Raw genomic sequence first — 6,115 nt, forward strand, 5'->3', positions numbered from 1 at the left:
AGTGTATCGTCAAGGGTCCACGGATCCTGGATTAAAAGCTGATGGTAGGAACGCGTAGCTATACACTTGGATCAGTAGCAATGGTGTTAGAGCGGGTGTAGAATGGGGAATGTTAAAGACAGCTTGTATCCTCAGAAGAGCTACTGTTTGTTGAGTTCTGGCTAGATGCTAGACATTGTGCTAACACTTTAATATAGTCTTCATAAAAGCTCTTGGCATTGTAATTGCCATTCTACAAAGAAATGGGCACAGGGAAATTAAGAAACTTGCCCTAGATTGTATGATGAGTAAGAGGTGGAGACTGAATTCTAACCAAAGTTCAGTCTTAATTACAGTGGGATACAGGATCTCACGGAGTCTAAGTTAGATTTGCTAATACGTTGTTCTCAAGGGCGAGGACCATCTAGAAATCAACGCTTTTTATTCTCTAAATAAGCACACTCAATTAGAATTGAAGATATTGTGTTCTAACCAAATGACAACAAGCGATTAATTAATTTAGAAACACCATGCATGTGGCAAAAGTTGTTGAAAAGAGACAACTAGATTCCACGTTTGTATACGGCAACTACTTTATTATTTTCAAATGCAAACTCTTTGCATTTAGTTTGCTATTTTACAATTTTACAAACTAGGTATAAAAGACCATAAATAAATGACATAAGTTATGTGTACCTAAAGTTCATGAAGGGAAGAAAAATACCTTGACAAATTAAAACAAAATAGAAAAATCTCTATGTCTAACTCAAGAGATTGCTCAAATTTTGGAACATGTCTGAACCAAGCATTGTTCTGTTAATTTCTTCTTCAGTATGAACTAAATTATAATACGCCTTATACATTCTAATTTTAACCACAGTCCTTGCATATTCCAACATGCTTGGAGTGATACAAAAAATAAATGCACTCTTCAGTGTGTACCAATGCTTGATGTTGTTTGGAGAATGTTAAAGAAGTGAAAATATTGCTTCTAGAACTTTCTTTTACTTGTCAGAATTTAAGTGTCTTCAGACAAATATTGAGGCTATAAGTGTGTATGGATTAATACACATATCCTTCACAGATTGAATACAAGAGGTCTCAAAAACACACACCAGCAGTGTAGTGAGCATAACTTTTCTTTAAAATAACTTTTGAAAACACACCAAAACATTTCATTCTTAAGGTTGTTAAAAATAATTTGGGGCCAGCGAACACATGGTGAAGCTACTTGATTTGGTGCAGGGGGACAGCTTAATGCTGCCTAAGGATTTAGCATCTGAGCATGACTTAGCATCTGAGCTCACTAGGGCAGGATCCATTCTTGGGGCTGGATACAGCACCTGAAGTTGGTCTCCTGCCCTGACCTCCGGGGAAAGAAAACCCACTCAGAGATTCAACCTCATTTCTTTATACATATTTTTTCAGGCATCAATGCATAGGCACATCCCTTTAAAAATATATTAAAGTCCCCAAAAAGGGGTGAATTAACTTTGTCACTCTGGCATAGTTATGAGAATACAATGCCATACACCCTGTCAGAATGTAATAAATATTTATTGATGATTTTCTCTACTTATCCAACAATATAAGGTTTGGAATCTTTTTTTTTTTCCCCCATTTTTCCCTGATTTGATGTTATAGCTTATATAAATGGCCACAGTTTCTGCAACCATAGCTTAGAATAAGCAAGGCAGCCACTCCGATTATGAAAAATGGCAGTATGTTGGCTGGATTTTGGTATACATTATCAGATCAAAACTGAATCTTCACACACTGGACCTCAGATTCCAGAAGGCTGATGCACTTTTGACGGTCACAGAAGTTAGCTGCATATTCATAACAGTCAAACTTTCCGTGTAAACTGGGAACCTGAAGTTGCTTGAGGCCATTTCATCCCTACTATGCTAACCTCAAGAGTCACTGGTATGTATTTTTCTGTGATATTGGGAGACAAAGTATTAATCCAGGACACATCATCTGAAAGCCGACACACGCGTCTACGTTCATCTCCGAAAGTATATGAATTGCATATATTTGTTCGCATTCAACACGTCCATTTATGCAGGAAAACAAAGGCTACTTGTATTCCATTTGGGGTTACTAGACAAATTCCATCCCCTTCTCTCCCTCCACCAAGGAACTGGTGATTCAGATGAGGAGTTCAATCAGAATTCGTGATTTTGATGATGGGTTGTCACCTGAATGGATTTATATTCTAAAATCACTCCACCGCTAAGGTGAAAATGCCTCTGTCCAAAGCTGTAGGATGACTTACTAAGGTTAGCGTGGCTGCTACAAAATACACTTATAGATACGGGACATTTAACACTTCCGGGTTGTCCTTCTAAGGGGATGGGGCACGGTTTCCAGGCCCGCTATCTCACGTGGCTCTTCATCTCAGAACTGGTGGCAAACCAGACCTCTCCACGTGTAGCATTCCGCAACATTCACAGGCAGTTCTAAGCATGAGGTTATATACTCACACACACGTACGCACGCGTACACACACACACACACACCTATGTACACACATCAAAAGAGATAGTCAGCTCATATTTAGTCTAGGAAAAAAATATATTTATATCACTGCGATGGCACACCCTGGGTAAAACGTTACTTCAGCAATGCATATCGTAGGCAGCTCACGGGAACTGGCTTTGTTTTGTGTGGTGGCACCGGACCTGGTGTCCATGGTAAAACCTGTAGCCTTCGGTCACTTGCTGCCACACCAATGCAGCAGGGACATACAGAAATGAGATATGGAAATACATATAAATAAAACCAAAGGAGTTGGGGAACAGGGGCTCTGCAGAGCTGGCGCTGCCAGACAGGACATTCCTCAGTGCAATTGGAGAGCAGATGCTGAAGCTTGAATGTTTGCCATTTCTTTCACCGGGAAAGGGGATTTGAAAGTCAGAAATGCATTCTTTTTAGGAATGAGTGTTGTTTCATCAGCGTCTTTGCTCCAGAACTGGCATAGTAGAAGCAGAAGAAACACGTTTAGGAGGAACTGAGGAGGGTGTGTTCTGTTTGCTTCTGTGGGCTTTGTAATCAAAAGGAAGGGCTGTGAGGCCAAGATAGCAGAATGTACTCCCTGTAGAGAAAAGAACAAGACTTCAGACAAAACATCAACCTATCTCGCCAGCCAGTTGTCAAGCCGTATAAGTACAGAGAAGGCAGGATGGCTCGGTAAGGAGTCCAGGGAGAAGATCATAAATTCTTACTTTCCTCCTCTGAAAAAATGATAACCATAATAATAAAAATGTTTATTAACAGCTTCATTATTATAACTCAGAGTAAGATGCTATTCGTATCCCTATTATATGGATGAGGATATGGAAACGTAGAGAGGTTAAAAAACCTGCTTGTGTTCGTACGTTCTGAAGTAGCAGAGCTGGGATTAGAATCCATACAGTCTAAGTGTACAGCCAAGCTTTACCCACTATGGAAACAGCCTTTCTCTGAAATAAAAATTCTGAACTGTTATGGTTCATTTGTGCAAGAAGGGCTTAGAGCTGCTGAAAGGATGCAAATTGTACTACTCTAAAAAGTCAGTTGTTCCAAAGAGGGAAACTGTGTATTTTAGGGACACATCTGGAAACATCCCAATCCACCAATATTCAACAATATGATTGAAAAAATGCCAGCTACGAAATAAAAAGCATTGGATGTTTTTCGTAAAGAGAAAGTAACTTCTAACGAATGGGAGTATCTAATTAGTAAAGGATCCATGCAATCTGCATATAACAGGTAGAGAGAGGGAACCCGGGGCCATGGGCACAGTGAGGGAGGTCTTGGGGACTGAAGTCCACCAAGAGACAGTCGCAGTTGCCCCATCAGCGTAGATTCCAACAAGGCTGGCACAATGCAATGGAACCATTGTCCTCTCATTCATCAAATAATCAACTCAAGCCAAAAGAAGCAACTCCTCTTCTTTCCTTTTGATAACTTTCCATCAAGATTGCTCTTGGACAATATCTTCCACCACAGTGGCCGTGTTTAGCAGTTGTTGGCCTCAAGCGTAGAGCAAAAATTAAGACCAAAGTGCATCTTATTACAGATAATTTTCCTTATTTTATCAAACCAATTTATCTGCTTATTTTGTATTTGTGCATTGTTTATTGTGTGAGGGAGATAAATCAAATTTAGTTTCTTGGAGGTAAATGACCATTACTTAAACTTGTAGAAAATACTTTAGTCTACTTGGAGAAAGTAATAAAATTTTTGTATAAAATATTCAGATAGACATTACTTCTTAAGCAATTTAAAATTATAAATGTGGGTAAGGACATAACTACCAAGGTCTTCAGGTAGTCACTTGTCAACATCATTCATTTTTGACAATTATGAAAAAAAAATTAAAGAAAAAGAATCAGATCTATTTTTCCAACTCTTTCTTCTCTGGAAATCAGTAACTCTATCGAACATAGTTTTTTAAACCTGAATGTGCAGGGATTCCATCAGACAAGACATGTATTTACATGAAGGACAAAATGAACACAAATTTGACCTTAAAGACTCTGAAGGAGAATAACCAACTCCATATGGATATGCACACTTTTTGAAGGTGATTTTCTTTTGCTACTTAGAGGAGAAAGAGTCATCTCAAAAACACGTTTGTCCCATTTGTGTCTGCCAACTCCCTTCTTCACTAAATGCCTGGATATAAATATATTTGTAATATTCAGATACTCAGTGCGTATATGAAATGTGGGAACATGGAGGCTTATATCTAGTTGATGTCAGAATAAAAGAAATAAACCTTTTCTTCCTTGAATTCAAGCAACCCCTTTATCGTGAGGAATTGCTTGAAAAGAGACCAGACAAAGCATGTGGTCTGTGTGGGATCAGGAGTGAAAGATGTGACTTTCATGGTGACTAAATAAACAAAAGCTTTGTTCTTTTGAGTCAGTCATGAAGACATCAAAGTGTCTTTATCATCCAGTTCTTTTCATTGCAATGGGGTCTTACTTGTACATTTCACTCTTCCCAATTATAAACTAACAATTTCATACATTTCAAGGCTAAACAATACAGGAGTGATTTGATAGGTCTACCACCTTCTGTATAGATATACATTTACCCCCAAACCCTCATAAATCCACTGAAAGTGAAGAAGCTTCATCTGGATGGCTCCCTACCACTGAACTTCATTTCACCCTGCTCTGGCCTGTTGCAATAAAACGTTTGGGTTCACAAGTGAACGATGGGTGAATAACACTTGGGAAACCTTGGAGGAGGAGGACGCCTTTCTTCTGTGAAGTTCAGTGTGTTCTACATAGGAGTAGTTCATATACACAACAACACCATGTGTTAGGAAAGGTGTCATTGTTAAAGTGTCATTATCGCTAATTTACAGGTGGAGGAACTGAGTTATAAAGAAACACAGAGTGAACTTCCCACTGTCAACATCTCGGCTGGTTTTGGAATCCAAGCTGTCTGGATGCCAGAGTCTGGCTCCACACCCTGGGAAACAATACAAATTCCTATTGTCCTCACATCTCTCTTTCAACGTGCAGGACTTCCTGGAAGCAGTGGAGTTCCACTTTTACTGCTACTGGGTATTATTTTAGACACATAGAAAGCCTTTTTTTGGTCTTTCCATTGGCCTGGGCTCTAACTCAGACAATGTGTAAAACTTAAGATTCAGAAGGCAGGACTTCCCTGGTGGCGCAGTGGTTAAGAATCTGCCTGCCAACGCAGGGGACACAGGTTCGAGCCCTGGTCCAGGAAGATTCCACATGCCGCGAAGCAATGCCTACTGAGCCTGTGCTCTAGAGCCTGTGCTCTAGAGCCGGTGCTCCACAGCCAGTGCCGCAACTAGAGAAAAGCCTGCACGCAGCAACAAAAAAACCCAATGCAGCCAAAAATAATAAGTAAATAAATAAATTAAAAACAAAAAGATTCAGAAGGCAACCTTTGAATGAATTTCATATTCCACCTTTTCCTCAGTTCTCAACTGAATATTTCATTTGCAGAGATACCTGCTAAGATGTAACAAATCCACTCCAACACAGTACATAACATTAACATGTTAGGACATCTTAGAATTGACACACTCTCTTTTTAAAAACGTTCTGCTTTGACTATGTTCAATGTTTAGAAAAACACCTCAAGTCTTAAGCTATTGATT

General features: G+C 39.3%; 1 protein-coding gene across 1 annotated transcript in view; it reads right to left on the reverse strand.

Moving 5' to 3' along the window:
- Positions 1–571: 571 nt before the first annotated feature.
- Positions 572–6,115, reverse strand: part of EPHA4 (EPH receptor A4) — a 143,282-nt gene continuing 137,738 nt past the window's right edge. Inside the window, exon 18 of the transcript XR_005020642.1 lies at positions 572–3,076. The gene's annotated coding sequence lies outside the window, so the exon portion shown is untranslated. The remainder of the gene's footprint in view (positions 3,077–6,115) is intronic.

This window comes from Balaenoptera musculus, chromosome 7 (assembly GCF_009873245.2).
Source record: "Balaenoptera musculus isolate JJ_BM4_2016_0621 chromosome 7, mBalMus1.pri.v3, whole genome shotgun sequence".
Taxonomy (NCBI): Eukaryota; Metazoa; Chordata; class Mammalia; order Artiodactyla; family Balaenopteridae; genus Balaenoptera; species Balaenoptera musculus.